Source organism: Hyla sarda, chromosome 1 (genome assembly GCF_029499605.1).
Source record: "Hyla sarda isolate aHylSar1 chromosome 1, aHylSar1.hap1, whole genome shotgun sequence".
Classification (NCBI taxonomy): domain Eukaryota; kingdom Metazoa; phylum Chordata; class Amphibia; order Anura; family Hylidae; genus Hyla; species Hyla sarda.
Window position 1 is genome coordinate 422,484,959 of NC_079189.1, and position 20,281 is coordinate 422,505,239.

At 46.7% G+C, this 20,281-nt stretch overlaps 1 protein-coding gene across 6 annotated transcripts in view; it reads left to right on the forward strand.

The window, feature by feature from the left end:
* The window catches only part of CRYBA4 (crystallin beta A4), a 135,964-nt gene that overhangs the window by 74,242 nt on the left and 41,441 nt on the right, over nucleotides 1–20,281 (forward strand). The window contains exon 3 of one of the 6 annotated variants that reach the window (XM_056529424.1): nucleotides 9,217–9,286. The exons of the other annotated variants lie outside the window; for them this stretch is intronic. The gene's annotated coding sequence lies outside the window, so the exon portion shown is untranslated. The remainder of the gene's footprint in view (nucleotides 1–9,216; nucleotides 9,287–20,281) is intronic. 6 annotated transcript variants of the gene reach the window in all.

Sequence of the window (20,281 nt, forward strand, 5' to 3'; positions counted from 1 at the left end):
CTCAAGAGAGGACACGACGCCGCATGGAGAATCTATGCCTGTACTGTGCCGGTACCGAACACTTCTTGAAAGATTGTCCTATCCGTCCTCCCCGCCTGGAAAGACGTATGCTGACTCCGCACAAGGGTGAGACAGTTCTTTATGTCAACTCTGCTTCTCCACGCCTTACTGTGCCTGTGCGGATATCTTCCTCTACCTTCTCCTTCTCTGCTATGGCCTTCTTGGATTCCGGATCTGCAGGAAATTTTATTTTGGCCTCTCTCATCAACAGGTTCAACATCCCGGTGACCAGTCTCGCCAGACCCCTCTACATCAATTCTGTTAACAACGAAAGATTGGACTGTACCGTGCGTTACCGCACGGAACCTCTCCTAATGTGCATCGGACCTCATCACGAAAAAATTTAATTTTTGGTCCTCTCCAACTGCACTTCTGAAATTCTTCTTGGATTACCGTGGCTTCAACGCCATTCCCCAACCCTTGATTGGTCCACAGGAGAAATCAAGAACTGGGGTACTTCTTGTCACAAGGACTGTCTTAAACCGGTTCCCAGTACTCCTTGCCGTGACCCTGTGGTTCCTCCTGTATCCGGTCTTCCTAAGGCTTATATGGACTATGCTGACGTTTTTTGCAAAAAGCAAGCTGAGACTTTACCTCCTCACAGGCCTTATGACTGTCCTATTGACCTCCTCCCGGGTACTACTCCACCCCGGGGCAGAATCTATCCTCTGTCTGCTCCAGAAACTCTAGCCATGTCGGAGTACATCCAGGAGAATTTAAAAAAGGGGTTTATCCGCAAGTCCTCCTCCCCTGCCGGAGCTGGATTTTTTTTTGTGTCCAAAAAAGATGGCTCCCTACGTCCTTGCATTGATTACCGCGGACTTAATAAAATCACGGTAAAAAAACGCTACCCCTTACCTCTTATCTCGGAACTCTTTGATCGCTTACAAGGTGCCCACATCTTTACCAAACTGGACTTAAGAGGTGCTTATAATCTCATCCGCATCAGGGAGGGGGACGAATGGAAGACCGCATTTAACACCAGAGATGGACACTTTGAGTATCTGGTCATGCCCTTTGGCCTTTGCAACGCCCCTGCCGTCTTCCAAGACTTTGTTAATGAAATTTTTCGTGATCTCCTATATTCCTGTGTTGTGGTTTATCTGGATGATATCCTGATTTTTTCTGCCAACTTAGAAGAACACCGTCAGCATGTCCGCATGGTTCTTCAGAGACTTCGGGACAATCAACTTTATGCCAAAATGGAGAAATGTCTCTTTGAATGTCAATCTCTTCCTTTCCTAGGATACTTGGTCTCTGGCCAGGGACTACAAATGGACCCAGATAAACTCTCTGCCGTCTTAGATTGGCCACGCCCCTCCGGACTCCGTGCTATCCAACGTTTTTTGGGGTTCGCCAATTATTACAGACAGTTTATTCCACACTTTTCCACTATTGTGGCTCCTATCGTGGCTTTAACCAAGAAAAATGCCAATCCTAAGTCCTGGTCTCCCCAAGCGGAAGACGCATTTAAACATCTCAAGTCTGCCTTTTCTTCTGCTCCCGTGCTCTCCAGACCTGACCCAGCTAAACCCTTCCTATTGGAGGTAGATGCCTCCTCAGTCGGAGCTGGAGCTGTCCTTCTACAAAAAAATTCTTCCGGGCATGCTGTGACTTGTGGTTTTTTTTCTAGGACCTTCTCCCCGGCGGAGAGAAATTACTCCATCGGGGATCGAGAACTATTGGCCATTAAATTGGCGCTTGAGGAATGGAGGCACCTGCTGGAGGGATCAAAATTTCCAGTTATCATATACACTGATCACAAGTATCTCTCCTATCTCCAGTCTGCCCAACGACTGAACCCTCGCCAGGCCAGGTGGTCGTTATTCTTTGCCCGTTTTGACTTTGAAATTCATTTTCGCCCTGCTGACAAGAACATTAGGGCCGATGCCCTCTCTCGTTCTTCTGATGCCTCTGAAGTAGAGGTCTCTCCGCAACACATCATTCCTCCTGACTGTCTGATCTCCACTTCTCCAGCCTCCATCAGGCAAACTCCTCCAGGGAAGACCTTCGTTTCTCCACGCCAGCGTCTCGGGATTCTCAAATGGGAACACTCCTCCCACCTCGCAGGCCATGCGGGCATCAAAAAATCCTTGCAACTCATCTCTCGTTTTTATTGGTGGCCGACTCTGGAGACTGATGTTGTTGATTTTGTGCGGGCCTGTACGGTCTGTGCCCGGGATAAGACTCCTCGCCAGAAGCCTGCTGGCCTCCTTCATCCTCTGCCTGTCCCCGAACAGCCTTGGTCACAGATTGGTATGGACTTTATTACGGACTTACCCTCATCCCGTGGCAACACAGTTGTTTGGGTGGTCGTTGATCGATTTTCCAAGATGGCACATTTTATTCCTCTTCCTGGTCTTCCTTCAGCGCCTCAGTTGGCAAAGCAATTTTTTGTACACATTTTTCGCCTTCACGGTTTGCCCACGCATATCGTCTCGGATAGAGGCGTCCAATTCGTGTCTAAATTCTGGAGGGCCCTCTGTAAACAGCTCAAGATCAAATTAAACTTCTCTTCTTCTTATCATCCCCAATCCAATGGGCAAGTAGAAAGAATTAATCAGGTCCTGGGTGACTATTTACGGCATTTTGTTTCCTCCCGCCAGGATGACTGGGCAGATCTTCTACCATGGGCCGAATTCTCATACAACTTCAGAGTCTCCGAATCTTCTGCTAAATCCCCATTTTTCGTGGTGTACGGCCGTCACCCTCTTCCCCCCCTCCCTACTCCCTTGCCCTCTGGTTTGCCCGCGGTGGATGAAGTGACTCGTGATCTTTCCACCATATGGAAAGAGACCCAAAATTCTCTTTTACAGGCTTCATCCCGGATGAAAAGATTTGCTGATAAGAAAAGAAGAACTCCCCCCATTTTTGCTCCCGGAGACAAGGTATGGCTCTCCGCTAGATATGTCCGCTTTCGTGTCCCCAGTTACAAACTGGGACCACACTATCTTGGCCCTTTCAAAGTCTTGTGCCAGATTAACCCTGTCTCTTACAAACTCCTTCTTCCTCCTTCTCTTCGTATTCCCAATGCCTTCCATGTCTCTCTCCTTAAACCACTCGTCATTAACCGCTTCTCTCCCAAACTTGTTTCCCCCACTCCTGTTTCCGGTTCTTCTGACGTCTTCTCCGTGAAGGAGATTCTGGCCTCCAAGACTGTCAGAAAGAAAAAATTTTTTTTGGTGGATTGGGAGGGCTGTGGCCCAGAAGAGAGATCCTGGGAACCTGAGGACAACATTCTAGACAAAAGTCTTATCCTCAGGTTCTCAGGCTCCAAGAAGAGGGGGAGACCCAAGGGGGAGGGGTACTGTTACGCCGAGCGCTCCGGGTCCCCGCTCCTCCCTGGAGCGCTCGCAGCATCCTCGCATTTGCAGCGCTGCAATATCCCTCTCAGCCGGGATGCGATTCGCAATGCGGGAGGCGCCCGCTCGTGATGCGCATCCCTGCTCCCATACCTGACTCGTTCCCCGTCTGTCTTGTCCCGGCGCGCGCGGCCCCGCTCCTTAGGGCGCGCGCGCGCCGGGTCTCTGCAATCTAAAGGGCCACTGCGCCACTGATTGGCGCAGCAGGCTTAATCAGTGTGTTCACCTGTGAACTCCCTACTTATACCTCACTTCCCCTGCACTCCCTCGCCGGATCTTGTTGCCATTGTGCCAGTGAAAGCGTTTCCTTGTGTGTTCCTAGCCTGTGTTCCAGACCTCCTGCCGTTGCCCCTGACTACGATCCTTGCTGCCTGCCCTGACCTTCTGCTACGTCCGACCTTGCTCTTGTCTACTCCCTTGTACCGCGCCTATCTTCAGCAGTCAGAGAGGTTGAGCCGTTGCTGGTGGATACGACCTGGTTGCTACCGCCGCTGCAAGACCATCCCGCTTTGCGGCGGGCTCTGGTGAATACCAGTAGCAACTTAGAACCGGTCCACCAACACGGTCCACACCAATCCCTCTCTGGCACAGAGGATCCACCTCCAGCCAGCCGAATCGTGACATATACGTATAAAAATGTCCTCTTCTGACCCCTATAACTTTTATATTTTTCCACGTACAGGGTGGTATGAGTGCTAATTTTTTGCGGCGTGAACTGAAGTTTTTAATCGGTACTATTTTTCTTTTGATCAGACTTTTTGATAACTTTTTATAAATTTTTTTAATGGTATAAAAAGTGGCCAAAAATACGCTTTTTTTGGACTTTGGAATTTTTTTTACGTGTACGCCATTGACTGTGTGGTTTAATTAACAATATTTTTTTATAGTTTGGACATTTACGCACGCGGCAATACCACATATATTTTAATTTACACTGTTTTATTTTTTTATGGGAAAAGGGGGGTGATTCAAACTTTTATTAGGGAAGGGGTTAACCTCTTAAGGACCCATGACGTACTGGTACATCATGAGTCCGCTCCTGATCTATAACGCGGTGCCGCGCTATTAACCCTTTAGATGTGGCGTTCAAAGAATGCCGCGTCTAAAGTGAAAGTAAAACCATGCCGTTAGCTCAGGGAGCTGTTCGGGATCGCCGTAGTGAAATCGCGGCATCCCAAACAGCTTACATGACAGCCGGAGGATCCCTATCTGCCTCCATGCTGTCCGAGTGCCTGAGATCCAGGCATGAGCAGTCAAGCGGCAGAATCATCGATCAGTGGTTTCTTATGAGAAACCACTGATCAATGTAAAATATCAGTGTGTGCAGTTTATAGGTCCCTATGGGAGCTATAACATTGCAAAAAAAAAGTGAAAAAAAAAAAAAGTGAATAAAGATCATTTAACACCTCCCCTAATAAAAGTTTGAATCACCCCCCTTTTCCAATAAAAAAAAAACGAGTGTAAATAAAATAAAAATAAACAACATTGAAAGAGTTATGATTTTTTAAAGGTAAGGAGGAAAAAACGAAAATGCAAAAACGGAAAAACCCCGGGTTAAATGATCTTTATTAACACTTTTTTTTAAACTCTTTTTTTGCAATGTTATAGCCCCCATAGGGGCCTATAACATTACATACACTGATCTTTTACACAGATCACTGGCATGTATTAACATGCCTGTGATCAGTGTTATCGGCGCTTGACTGCTCCTGCCTGCATTTCAGGCACGGAGCAGTCATTCGCCGATCGGACACCGAGGAGGCAAGTAGGGTCCCTCTGGGTGTCCTGTAAGCTGTTCGGGACGCCGCGATTTCACCGTGGCGGTCCCGAACAGCCCGACTGAGCAGCCGGGATATTTTCAGCTTCAAAGTGGTCAGCTTTGATCGCCGTGTCTGAAGGGTTAATACAAGGCATCACCGCGATCGGTGATGTCCTGTATTAGCCCGGGATCCCGGCCGGACCGCTGCGATATGACGCGGGGTCACCGCGTGACCCCGCGGCATATCGGGGGAGCTGGAGCAGGACGTAAATATACGTCCTTCGTCGTAAGGGGTTAAGGGGTTGAAGGACGAAAAATCTCCACAAGAGGACATTGTTTTTAATTAGAGGGGCAAAAGTTTATGCAGTAATATGACAAAGGTTTAGTTTACTGAGAGAGTAAGGCTAGGTTTCACACAGTTTTTCTGGTGTTTTCTTTTTTTTTAACTGCCACTACAGTTTTTGAGTCAAAGTCTGAAGTGGATCCATTATGAAGGAGAAAAAAAAGTCCTTCCTTTACATTTCCCACTCCTTTTCAATCCACTTCTGGCTTTTGTTCAAAAAAACTAAAGAAAAAAAAGCCTGTGTGGAAACCTAGTCTTATGGATGCATGGAATTGCCTTCCTGCAGAAGTGAAAGAGTTTAAGCATGCATGGGATAGGCATAAGGCTATCCTTCATATAAGATAGGGATAGGCATTAAGCTTCTAAATAAAGAACTGGAATATAAGGTTTGGGAAGGCCTGCTCCTATGTGATAAGAATGACCTGATGTGGCTATAGGATACATTCAAGTTGATGTGATGAATGTGATGTTGATACATGATGATCCGTTTGCCTAATGATAGCAAAATGTTGGATGTCTGGTAGGTATAATTAATAGTGTTATGTGATTAGCCTTATGTCTGAGTGGCAAAAGCCATTAAAGGAATACTGTAGGGGAATATAACTTATCCCCTATTTGAAGGATAGGGGAAAAGTTATAGATTGCGGGGGTCCGATTGCTGGGGCCCCCGGGATCTCCTGTATGGGGCTGCTGCAGTCCGCAGGAAGGAGGCGTTCCGTCCCCACATGATGCGGTAGTCGACACGCCCCCACAATGTATCCCATAGAGATACATGGAGGGGGCGTGTCTGCTGCAGCTTCCTGCTGGGGACAGCATGGTGCTTCCTGCGGACTGTCACTGCCACGTACAGAAGATCGCAGGAGCCTAGCAGTCAGACCCCCCGTGATCTATAACTTATCCCTTATTCTTTGAATAGGGGATAAGTTATATTCCACTACAGTACACCTTTAAGCGAGTAGGTAAATGGTATGGCCTTTTAATGAACATGGGGGTAATACCACGACCCACATCCGGTGACGAGGGTGACAGAACCAGATTAATTTCAGCAATGACAAACATCCCTGCAATTACTCCGGGTCTCTCGTCTATGTCTGAAGGTATATCACATTTATTCAATGTGTTTGAGCCTTAAAACTTTACAGGCTTGGTTATACAACTGAGCTTGAATGTGTGACGGGCTCAGTGAAGCTACTGCAGATAAGACAGTAGATAAGACAATGATTTTAGCAACGCAAAAATGAACATGACAGACTATTTGATGTGACCGAACCTGACATTACAGGTCTTGGGACAGCAACTAAGCCTGTAGATAGTCAGAAAACAAGCATCATACACATTAAGTGTTACCATCTGAACCAAAATGTATATGTGTAAATAATAGTGTTGTTGTCAACCAGAAGTCAAGTATAACAGATGTAAATGATGATACAACCCACCTAAAGATGTGACAGTTAATATGGGTAAACAATAATGTGAGTAACCTGAAAACATGAGAGGTATGAAGGGTCTGATATTCGCAACCAACTTAAAGGCGTGACAGGTATAATAGGTATGTCATGCTGTAGAACCTGAAGACATGACAGCTATACTAAATATGCAAGGATGTGTAACATGAAGACATAAGAGGTATACTAGATCACCAATGATGTGTCACCTAAAGCTGTGCCAAGTATACTACAGTAAGTAAACAATGCTGTGAAGAATGCGAAAAGGAAAAATTCCTCAAGGCCAAACTGGGCTGTGTATTTGCTGTGTGAACATTAATCTTTCAAACAAATATGTGAAAAATTATAGAGCCATATGAAAAAATAGAAATCCAGCTCCCAAAAAAAGTGAAAAAGTGAAAATAAAAACTACAAAACTTTAATGGAATGCATTAAAAACTGAATAGAAATCGCAACGTGAAGTACGTGAAATGCCTATTTCTATTTTTTCATATGGTTCTTGCTACCAGTATGGGATAAGGCAAACGGTCATCCGTGCTCCTTACGTAAAGACAGCACTCATGCCTATTAATATAGCAGTGTTCTATTCACCTTCTCTCAATGTTCTTTTCTGCCCAAAAATCAATGTATCTTCTGTGTGTATTTTGGTCATGTGACCTTTACATTTTACATTCCTTTTTTTACCTATAGTGGGTCACCATCAACCAGTGTGATTTACTTCTGTCCTGCAAATTTTTTGTGCTGCCTGAATGGTATCTGTATCTGTAGCTGCACTGCTGATATGGAGATGTATTGTAGGGAAGGGAGCGTGACTGTCAGGATCCGGACTGGTATGCAGGTAGTGGATCCTCTGGTCAGTGAGGCGATGACGCGGGCCGTACCAGGGGACCAGTTCTAAGGAGTTACTGGTTTTCACAAGAGCCCGCCGCAGGGATGGGCTTGCTGTGGCGGTAACTCCCAGGTCGTATCCCCCGATAGTGACTCGACCTCACTGACAGCTGAGATAGGCATGGTACAGAAGGACTGGACAGAGGTGAGGTCAGATGTAGCAGAAGGTCAGGGCAGGTGGCAATGGTACGTAGTCAGGGGCAACAGAAGTAGGTCTGGATACACAGGTTATGGCACACACTAAACACTTTCACAAGGCACTAGGCAACAAGATCCGGCAGGGACAGGAAGGGGAAGTGAGTTTATATAGTATTCACAGTAATTAGGACTGATTAGGAACAGAATCTGAGAGACCCGGCGCGCGCGCGCCCTAGAGAGCGGGACCCCGCGCGCCGGGGCTGAGACAGAGGACGGGGCAGGTAATCAGAAGGGGATGCGATCTGCAAGCGGACTAGTGCCGCCACGCGGATTGCATCCCCGTCGGCAGCACTGTAGCAGCGCTCCCGGTCAGAATGAGAGACCAGGGAGCTGCAGGAGACCAGACGCCGCGAGCGCTCCGGGATGGATACGGGACCCGGAGCGCTCGGCGTTACAGTAACGGAGTGGCACCATGAAAGAAGGACCTATATGGAGAAGTTAGTGAAAAATATATTTTTAGAGTCAATTTATACGTACAGTATACTGCGCATATTTGAGGCTGTGTTCAGTCATTCAGTTCACATTAAATTCCGTAGCATACTTTAAAATCTCCAGCATCAAATATGCACAAGAAACTTTACGTGTAAATATACCCTAAAGATGGCTGCCTCTAGAGAGACACTATACTTTAAAGATGAGCCAAAGGTCATAGTAACAGGGTAATAATGTGTTTTCAGTGGAGTTACCTTCTAAAGCGAACATGCTTATCATAACAGTCATGGTCTAGTAGATGCTTTTCTTTGCCTTTTGGCAAAGAAGCATTTATAATGCAGAAGCTTATGAATTCTAGCCATAATGAGGAAAAGAACGATTCCTAAGATATAGCCCTAGGTTGATGTGATGCTTAAGCTACTTTCACACTGTCGTTGGCACACGAATAGTGTATTTTTCTCCCGCTATTCCCGTCAAAAAATAACGGGTCCTGGTGGCCCCTATAATAGTAAATGGAAGAGTCTAGGACCCGTTTTTGCCTGTTGCTCCAAGTCACGAGGACATCCGTTAAAAAGTGACAAAAATATTTACTTTAATGGCCATTCTCGACGGGGACCAACGGCAGTGTGAAAGGGGTCTTACAATTACCTCAAGCCCTCAAGCTTCTACAAGCCCCAAAAGAGTCTTACAAAAATCATAACATAAATATATCTTGGGCTGGATTATCAGGAGGAAGACCTGTTATGTGCTCCAGGGCCTGCACCAGCCTGCAGAGTTAAGAACGGAGACCTGCTAACAGGTAAGTAAAGTAATGGCTACTTTTAGTGGTTCCCTAAACTTTATTGGAAAGGGCCTCATGCATGGGTGCCCCCCTATATGTGGTTGTTATAGATGATCATGGTGCCTGAGGAGGGCTCCCCTTCTGGATTTTTTTCCCCACAACCCTACATCAACTCTGTTTCTTAAAGGAGGAGTCCAGTATCTAAAAATGTATCCCCTATCCCCCTCTATGTTAGATCACTGGGAGTCCAACCACTGGGACCCCCGTAATCTCCCGCCTGGAGCCTCGTCTCTCTGCATGAATGCAGTGTGTTAACCATGGCATGAAGCTCCCAGCAGTTGGACCCCCGCGATCTGATACTTATCCCTCATCCTGCGGATAGGGGATACGTTTTTAGATACTGGATAACCTCTCTAATTGTTTTATCCTCTTTTTACACATCTGGAAATTTTACGGCAATCCACAACACACAGAATACAAACATGGCATCAAAAAAGTTGTATAAAACACAATAGCGAGAGCGCTCCATAGTGTAGCCACCCATATAAAGAAACACCGTAATGAATCAAGGACGCTTACCCGATAAGATGTGCAGACTCAGGCACAACACTGAATCAAGCATAGGTATAATCACATCCAGTGCAGCTTATCCCTCTGCAACAGCATCTGTAATATATCACCACCTCCAACTCTTTTAGGGATCCCTAAAGGAGTTGGAGGTGGGGGATATATATCAGAAAGGTCATAACATCAAATGTTCATGTCAGCGCTTAGGGTGGATTCCAAATGGCATTCCTGTGACCTTATATAACTGAGCCGGGGCATGTGGGCAGTGTTATTGGTGGCTGATTGCCTCTAAAATGTCTAACATACTTAGCAAATTGTTGTCAATACAACACATTACTTCTGGATACCTAAGTACAAGATATTCGGCAGAGGACTCTCTGGAAATTCATTTGGGTTCATATTGTTCTCAGCAGCCCGCTGTTAAGCCTGATTATGTCTGATAGAGTAGCGACTTGGAATGTATAAAATCAACACGGCAACGAATAAACATTTCATTCACTGTGCCTAACATCTATATTCACAATGATCTATAGCACATTAATCATGTTGATAATTTATTTGCTGAATTTAAAGTTGTCCTATTCATAGCAAGCAGCAATAGGTCATCTCTTAGACTATATGTCCTGCTGGTCACAATAAACTAGTCATTTAATATATATATATATATATATATATATATAATATATATATATATATATATATATATATATATATATATATATATATATTAAAGAACATACAGAAAATATTTAAATTGGTAAGAAAAGGTTTTGCTTCAAATACCGTATTTATCGGGGTATACCACGCACTGGCCTATAACACGCACCCTCATTTTACCAAGGATATTTGGGTAAAAAAAAGTGTTTTACCCAAATATCCTTGGTAAAATGAGGGTGCATGTGTGTGCATGTGTATACCCCGATACACTGTTTCTGAAACCGCAGAAGCCCCCAGGAAAGGCAGGAGGATAGAGGCCATCGTTGCCCGCTTCTCTCCCCCTGCCTTTCCTGGGGTCTAGAGCACTGCTGCCGCTGCTTCTCTCCCCCTGGCTATCGGCGCCGCTGCCCCATTGCCTCCCCCATCCCCGGTTTTATGATTACCTGTTGCCGGGGTCGGGTCCGCGCTGCTTCTGGCTCCGGTGTGGTGTCTATGCTTCGTTGCTATGCGCTGCGTTACGCAATGACGAGTGATGTCGCGTCACTCGTCATTGCGCCTCGCAGCGCATAGCAACGACGCATAGACGCCACACCGGAGCCAGACGCAGCGCATACCGGAACCAGAAGCAGCGCGGACCCGACCCCGGCAACAGGTAATCATAAAACCGGTATTGGGGAAGCAATGTGGCAGCAGCGTCGATAGCCAGGGGGAGAGAAGTGGTGGCAGCAGGGCTCTAGACCCCAGGAAAGGCAGGGGGAGAGAAGCGGACAGTGACGGCCTCTCTCCCCCTGCCTTTCCTGGGGGCTTCTGCGGGGTCAAAAAAAACGGGGGGGGATAAGCAGGATAGGCAGGGGCAGAGAATAGGGCAGCGACGGCAGGTCTCTGCACCTGCAAAAGCCGCTGCAGTTCATTGATTTAAAGCGCCCGCTTTAAATCATTGAACTGCAGCGGCTTTTCGGCGATAAATACGGTATTTAAATAGTAACTAACTAATAGAGATGAATGAACTTGTTTGGTTCACAGCGAACAACTTCCTTGCCAACCGGCAATGAAACACGTGTATAACACTGCCTAAGAGCTCTAAAGGCTTATATAACACTGTTATGGTCATCTAGAAATGTATTCAAGTAGTTTTAAAGTGGTTTTAAGGCAAAGTTGTGGCGATATGTGATATCCAATGGTAACTAACAGATTTTGACTGCATTGTTCTGTTTAACCCAGGCAAAATACTTTGTTTGATTTAACAGAGAAAATACAAGTAACTTGTACTTATATGGCTATGCCGCATTCACAATGCTTTAAATACATATTGCTAAAATACAGGTCAGCCCACTGCTTTGCTCAGTTTGCTAGATATTTGTAATGTGATAGGTTTTAAGGGCCGGTACACTGCTGGCTGGGATTTGTTGTGCACTGACTGTACACAGAACTGCAGGTGACAGGAGGTCACTGTTTTAGGGCAGCCCACTGATTAAAGCTGTTTTCAGCTTGCTTTGGAATTGTAAAGGATTTATGAAGGTATTCTGGCATCAGTAGTTCTTGCGCTCTCTCTAAAATGGTGGCCACAATGCAGTGCATAGGGCTTTATCAGCCTCTAAAACCCACCCCTGTGCTGATTCCTATTGGCCTAGGAGCTGTATGACACATCAATGCAAGCAAATGATTGGATAACCTAGGGTAATGTTATAGCTGAAAGGCATGCTGGGCTACCCTGACGTCATCTCATTTTTCCCAGTACTTCCTTCTTTCATCTAGGTTACATAGTTACATAGTTACATAGTTAGTACGGTCGAAAAAAGACATATGTCCATCAAGTTCAACCAGGGAATTAAGGGGTAGGGGTGTGGCGCGATATTGGGGAAGGGATGAGATTTTATATTTCTTCATAAGCATTAATGTTATTTTGTTCCAGAAATGTATCTAATCCTGTTTTAAAGCTGTAAATTGTTCCAGCTGTGACCAGTTCCTGAGGTAGACCGTTCCATAAGTTCACAGTCCTCACGGTAAAGAAGGCGTGTCGCCCCTTGAGACTAAACTTTTTCTTCTCCAGACGGAGGGATTGCCCCCTCGTCCTTTGGGGGGGTTTAACCTGGAACAGTTTTTCTCCATATTTTTTGTATGGGCCATTAATATACTTATATACGTTTATCATATCCCCCCTTAAACGTCTCTTCTCAAGACTAAACAATTGTAACTCCTTTAATCGCTCCTCATAGCTAAGATGTTCCATGCCCCATATTAGTTTAGTCGCGCGTCTCTGCACCATTTCCAACTCCGCAGTGTCCCTTTTATGGACAGGTGCCCAAAACTGAACAGCATATTCCAGGTGAGGCCGTACCAATGATTTATATAGGTGCCAAAACATCATGTGTTTCTTATTCTTTTTGCTATTATTATGGACATTGCCAGGTTCGTGCAAGCTGGATTTTTTTTTTTTATCAACTGGTGCCCAAAAAATTGTCAGGATCCAGGCTGGTAGCGGAGGCTGGTGGTGGATCCGCTGTGCCAGAGAGGTGATGACATGGGCTGTATCAGGGGAACGGAGTCTAAGGAGTTACTGGTTTTCACCAGAGCCCGCCGCAAAGCGGGATGGACTTACTGCGGCAAGTAACCCCCAGGTCGTTCCACCTAGTAGCGACTCAACCTCTCTGTCTGCTGAGATAAGGCAAGGTACAAGAGGATCAGGCAAAGGTGTAGTCAGACGTAGCAAATGGTCAGGGCAGGCAGCACAGGTTCACAGGCGGAAGTCAGTAGCAACGGGAACGGCAACAGGCAGGGTAACACAGGAACAAGGAATGCTTTCTCTCAGGCACAAAGGCAACAAAGATCCGACAGGAGGCTGTGGGAGGAGACGGTACTTATAGGCAGTGCACAGGTGAGGCCTAATTAAGTCCAACCAGCACTCCCTCAAAGCACTCACAAAGCTTAACTCTTAATAAACCACTTTGGACCAGGCACTAATCACCTGTGCACTGGTCCTTTAGATCAAAGAGTCCCGATGCATGCGCGCCCTAGAGAGCGGGGATGCACACGCCGAGACGCCGGAGCGCAGCCTGGGGACACACGCTGTGAGCGCTCTGAGGCCAGCAGGGGGCCCGGAGCACTCAGCGTAACAGTGCCCCCCACTTTGGTCTCCCCCTCTTTTTGGTACCCAAGAACTTGAGGATGAGGCTGCAGTCTAGGATGTTCTCCTCTGGCTCCCAAGATCTCTCTTCAGGACCGCAGCCCTCCCAGTCGACCAGAAAGAATTTTGTCCCTCTAACCACTTTGGATGCCAAAATCTCCTTGAAGGGGAACACATCTTAAGTTCCAGACACAGGAGTGGGAGAAATGTCCTTGGGGGAAAAACGGTTGAAGATTGCTGGTTTTAGAAGGGAGACATGAAAAGAATTAGGTATTCTGAGGGAGGAAGGGAGATGGAGCTGATAGACCACGGGATTCATTTTCTTCTTGATTCTGTAGGGACCTAAGTAACGGGGACCTAATTTGTAACTAGGGACCCTAAATCGGATGTACTTGGAAGACAGCCACACTTTGTCCCCTGGGGCAAAAACTGGAGGAACCCTACATTTCTTATTGGCCTGTGTCTTCATGCTAGAGGTGGCTGCGAGAAGAGATTGGCGCGTCTCGCGCCAGATGGATAGAAAATCCCGGACAAGATTAAAGACAGTGGGTACTTCCGAGGAGGTGGGCAACGGAAGAGGAGGCAAAGGGTGATGTCCATACACCACGAAAAAAGGAGACTTGTTAGAAGCGGAGGACTCTTTGTGGTTGTAGGAGAACTCAGCCCACGGGAGCAAGTTTACCCAATCATCCTGATGAGAGGAGACAAAGTGACGGAGATGCGCTCTACTTGACCGTTGGACTGAGGGTGGTAGGAAGAAGAGAAGTCCAATTTAATCTTCAGTTGACCACAGAGGGCTCTCCAAAACTTAAACACAAACTGTACCCCTCTGTCGAATACAATGTGTGTGGGCAGACCATGGAGACGAAAAATGTGAGAAAGAAATTGTTTTGCCAGCAATGGCGCAGAAGGAAGAGCAGACATGGGTAAAAAGTGCGCCATCTTGGAAAACGGGTCCACAACCACCCAAATAACTGTTTTGCCATGAGAAGGTGGGAGATCGGTGACAAAGTCCATGGCGATGTGGGACCATGGAGTCTCTGGAACTGGCAGCGGCTGAAGCAGGGCAGCCGGTCTCTGGCAGGGTGTCTTGTCCGGGGCGCACACAGCACAGGCCTAGACGAAATCCTTAACGTCCCTCTCCAGAGATGGCCACCAGTACTTTCTGGAGATCAGTTGTAGGGTTTTCCGAAGACCTGGATGGCCAGCCACCAGTGAAGAATGTCCCCACTTGAGTACCCTAAGACGAAGACGAGGTGGCACGAAGGTCTTGCCCGGAGGAAGAAGAGCAGAAACAATCAATCGCTCGGGAGGAATGATATGTTGAGGCGACACTTCTTCTCTGGTGACATCTGAGGTGCGAGAGAGAGCGTCAGCCCGGATGTTTTTGGCAGCCGGTCTGAAATTAATAAGAAAATTAAACCGGGTGAAAAACAGAGACCAGCGGGCTTGGCAGGGATTAAGTCTTTGAGCAGACTGAAGATAGGACAGATTCTTGTGGTCCGTAAATATGTTCACAGGGTGAACAGATCCCTCTAGGAGATGTCTCCATTCTTCCAGCGCCAACTTGATGGCAAGAAGTTCTCTGTCTCCGATTGAGTAGTTTCTCTCAGCAGGCAAGAAGGTTTTGAAGAAAAACCTACAGGTGACGGATTTCCCCTTTAAGGACTTCTGGGTTAGTACGGCTCCGGCTCCAACAGAGGAGGCATCCACCTCTAAGAAGAAGGGCTTCGAGGAATCCGGTCTGGTGAGGACAGGTGCAGAAGCAAAGGCGGACTTCAGGGTGTGGAAAGCCTCTTCGGCCTGAGGAGTCCATGACTTAGGATTAGCCCCTTTCTTAGTCAGGGCCACGATTGGAGCCACCAGGGTGGAGTAATGTGGAATAAATTGCGGGTAAGAATTGGCAAAACCCAGGAACCTCTGTATGGGCCGTAGACCTGTGGGACAAGGCCAATCCAGAACTGCTGAGAGTTTAGAAGGTTCCATCTGTAGGCCTTGTGCGGAGATGATGTAACGGAGAAAAAGCAGGCTAGATCGTTCAAAGAGACATTTCTCAAACTTGGCATAAAGGTGATTTCTTCTCAGACGAGACAGAACCAGACGAACATGAGTACGGTGTTGCTCAAGGTTTGGAGAATAAATGAGGATATCGCCCAGATACACCACCACACAAATGTAGAGAAGGTCTCTGAAAATGTCATTAACAAATTCTTGAAAGACGGCCGGGGCATTACATAGGCCAAAAGGCATGACTAAATACTCTAAGTGACCATCCTGTGTGTTAAAGGCAGTCTTCCACTCGTCTCCCTCTCGAATTTGGACCAAATTATAGGCACCTCTCAGATCCAATTTGGTGAAGATCTTGGCACCTCGAAGTCTATCGAAGAGCTCTGAAATGAGTGGAAGGGGATATCGGTTCTTAATGGTGATTTTGTTTAGACCACGATAGTCGATGCTGGGTCGCAGAGAGCCGTCTTTCTTTGTGACAAAGAAGAAACCTGCTCCAGCAGGTGAAGAAGACTTTCTGATGAACCCCCTCTGTAGGTTCTCCTGAATATACTCTGATATGGCTTGAGTCTCAGGTGGAGAGAGAGGGTAAATTCTTCCTCTAGGTGGAGTGGTGCCAGGCATGAGTTATATAGGACAATCATAAGGCCTATGCGGGGGCAAAGTCTCTGCTTGCTTTTTTACAGAAGACATCTGCAAAGTCCAAATGTGGTTCCGGAAGGCCTGGAGGAGGTGGAGTATAAGATGCACGTTTAGCAGAAACTGGCAGGAGACATTTGCCAGAACAAGATGACCCCCAACCTCGGATCTCCCCAGAGGACCAATACAGGACAGGACTGTGACGCTGGAGCCAGCGTATGTGTATACGTATGTGTATGTGTATACGTTTTTAATAACAGTGGTGTCCCAGATTATATTGTCCTCTGGACTGCAGCCTGAGGCAATTAGACAAAATAATTAGCATGCGGTTTTCTGCACTACAAGAGACAGGACACTGGAAATTTGAAATGTTGGCAAAATAAAAGTTATTTTTTAGGGGTATAATTAATTTAGTGGGTGGTAAATTTAGGGTTTCAGTGATCACTTCTAGTGATCAATTGTAAATAGTAATTCTAAATTCAACCCTCCAACCACTGGTCCAAATTGTTAGTGTTAACTCTCTACTACCTGCACAACTGGTCATGAACCCCATGTATATGGATGATCCGTTTCCTGAAAGCAAAGTTACCAGTTGTATTGCTCTCTTGTGCACTGCAAAGGGTCTTTTTTTCCTGCTTCCAGTGCCCCACTATCACTGCACCCACATAACTTAAAGGGTACCCAATAACATCATCGGTAGGGCACAATACTTAAATGTGTCTGGTAGAAAACAAGGGACTAGTGCCACCCCGCCATCTGCGCCTGACCACTACCACTGCCCAAATGGTCAGAGGTTTTACTCCATTTGCCAAGACCCACTTCAGCAAATCCCAGCTGGCCCTTGGCATAACATTATATTACACAATATAAACATTGTCTTAAAGGGGTATACTCATAGGGGGAAATTTATTAAAACCTGTCCAGAGGAAAAGTTGCTGAGTTGCCCATAGCAACCAGTCAGATTGCTTCTTTTATGTTTCAGACCTTTTCAAAAATGAAAAAAAGCGATCTGATTGGTTTCTGTGGGCAACTCAGCAACTTTTCCTCTGGGCAGCTTTTGATAAAGCTCCCTTATAGTCATTTGGTAAGGTTTACCTCTCTTACAAGTCCCTGCTACTACTGAAATGATCTGAGAGTTATATTTCCTCCAGGCACCGTGAAGCACTAGATTTTGACCATGTGTGGCATTAGCTGGATATTGTCCTTTTGTAATTTCTGGAAATAGTACAGCAGTATTTGGATGTTTTGTGGTTTTATCCAGAATCTGTACATAATGTTTTATGTATGTATTTAATTTAAATTTAAATAAATGACAAAGCATGGTAGCACATACCACAATTTGTAGAGTAAGAAAGAGAATGCATTAAATTATAATACTACTGTTTTCATGGTGGGTCATGAATCTACCAAGAGCACACCAATACTTTAAAGGACAAATTGAAGCAAATTACATATTTGAGGTTACTAGGCAATAAATACATTTACTGACAAACAACAGTTATCACCTATGCACAGGATAGGTCATCTGTCTGATTGCAGGGGGTCCCACTGGTTCCCATGTACCCGGTTTAAATGGAGCCGAGGTTGAGCATGCATGCTGCTGCTCTATTCAGTTTTATGGGAATGTACTCGACTATCTCTGTCAGTATCATAGAGTTAAAGGGGTACTCCGGTGAAAACCTTTTTTCTTTTAAATCAATTGGTGGCAGAAAGTTAAACATATTTGTAAATTACTTCTATTAAAAAATCTAGGCAGACTAGGGGCGAGTGGCAGCAGGAGTCACAGCGAGAGGCCTGAGCTCCGGGTATCAGCCAGCAGTCGTGTCAGCAACCCATCTGCCACCCCCAGTCAACAGTCAGGCGATCTACTAGAGGACAGTCAGCAGCTACTGCCCAGCCAATAAGTGGAGGAGCAGTAACAGTGGAAAAAAGCAGAGGTGTCGCCGGGTGCAGTGTAGGTCTTTAGCCGGTAGATGGAGGTACCCGGGTGGGGGGTATCGTATCCCTTGCCGGTGATGGTAGCTTGGTATGCAGGCCTGCAGCATGTGGACGGAGCCCGGAAGTTGGATCCGTATAGAAATGCAGAAGAGTATGAAAAAAGCTGCGGTGGCGCTCCCAAGGAAATAACCCGAAGTCGTGGGTATAAAATAAAATAAATAATTTATTTTTTACAGCATAAAGAAAATAATAATAATGCAAGACGCGTTTCGGGAGTCACAGCTCCCTTTATCAATTGCAGTGGCTGTACAGCCACTGCAATTGATAAAGGGACCTGTGACTCCCGAAACGAGTCATGCATTATTATTTTCTTTATGCTGTAAAAAATAAATTATTTATTTTATTTTATACCCACGACTTCGGGTTATTTCCTTGGGAGCGCCACCGCAGCTTTTTTCGTACTCTTCTGCAAGAAGTGGAGGAGACATCCGCAGCTTCCTCCGCTAGGTGGGCAAGTAGTGATGAGGAGAGTGGCGTGGGAGGTGGTGTTGTGAGCATTCAGACTCCTGAAGCAGACACTGTTGAGGAACCTGAGGAGGACATCAGTGACGTGCAGACACAACTCGATGATGATGAAGGCGATCGCACTTGGGAGCCGGGTGCAAAAGGGGCTTCATCATCATCAGGAGAAGAGGGTTGCAGGTTGCCCGTGAGGCAGCAGCTGAACCAGCAAGGTGGTAGCATGGTTGGCAGTCAGCATGGTGGCAGAAGTGTAAAGTTTGGAGCCAAACGTGCCCCGGGTAGACCACCTGCTTCGCGGAGCCTACCTTCCTGGGAGATAGTGAAACAGGGGTTCCTGGAGTTGGCGGCAGTAGCAATCAATCAGTGAGGACTGTTGGTGGGAAAATCAGCTACTCAGCGGTGTTGCAGTTTTTCATCAAGCATCCGGAGGATGTTAACCTGGCCACATGCAAGATGTGTCGGCAGAAGGTGAAGCAAGGCCAGGGTCCCAATGTTGGCTCCACGGCCCTGCATCAACATATGCAGCGTCACTATAAACGGGCCTGGGAGAACCGTGGCTCCGATGTGGTAGTCCAGCCTGCTGCATAACCCAGTGGCACGCCGCTCCCTGTTTCAGCCTGCCAAGGCTTCACCACCTCAGCCGAAAGGAGCTATGTGTAATACCCATCTTCTGTTGCTCCAGATGCTCCTGCTCCTCCTACTTCGAGTCAGAAGACCCATTCCGCCAGCAAGAGACAACAGTATGTGCCCACTCATCCAACGGCGCAGAAGCTGAATGTGTACCTGTCCAAGTTGCTGGTGCTACAGTCCCTCCTTTTTCAAGTGGTGGACTCTGCACCTTTCAGAGAACTGATGGCTTGTGCCGAGCTGAGGTGGAGAGTCCCAAGCCGCCATTTCTTTGCAAAGAAGACAGTACCAGCCCTGCACAATTTTGTGGAACAGAAGGTGGGCCTTCAGTCCTTGAGCCTGTCGGTTTGTACCAAAGTGCACGGCAGCGCCGACGTGTGGCGCTGTAACTACAGTCAGGGTCAATACATGTCCTTCACGCCCATTGGGTGAATATGGTTCCTGCACAGTCACAACAACAACTTGGACAGGTCACACTGCTTCTGCCTCCACGCTCTCAGGTAGTTGGTCCTGTGACAGTGTGTGACTCCGTGTCCTCAGCCTCCACTGCCCAGACAAGTCTCAGTGCCCCTCCAACATACCATGTGTGCAGGGAATGGCGGTGTCACACTGTTTTTCACATGGTTTGCCTTCCCTTACCAAAAAGTCATTCATCAAGAAATCGGACCATGGCTTACTCCACGAAAACTGGCAATAGGAACCATGGTGACCGACAATGGAAGAACATTTTGTCCGCGCTGCGACAAGGAAGCCTGAGGCATGCGCCCTGCATGGCACACGTGTTCAGTCTGGTTGTCAAGTAGTTCCTGAAGTGTTCCCCCCATCTGCAACACATCCTAACAATGGGAAGGAAACTTTACATGCACTTCAGCCACTCGTACAACGCAAAGCACACCCTCCTTGAGCTGCAGCATCAGAATGGTATCCCCCAA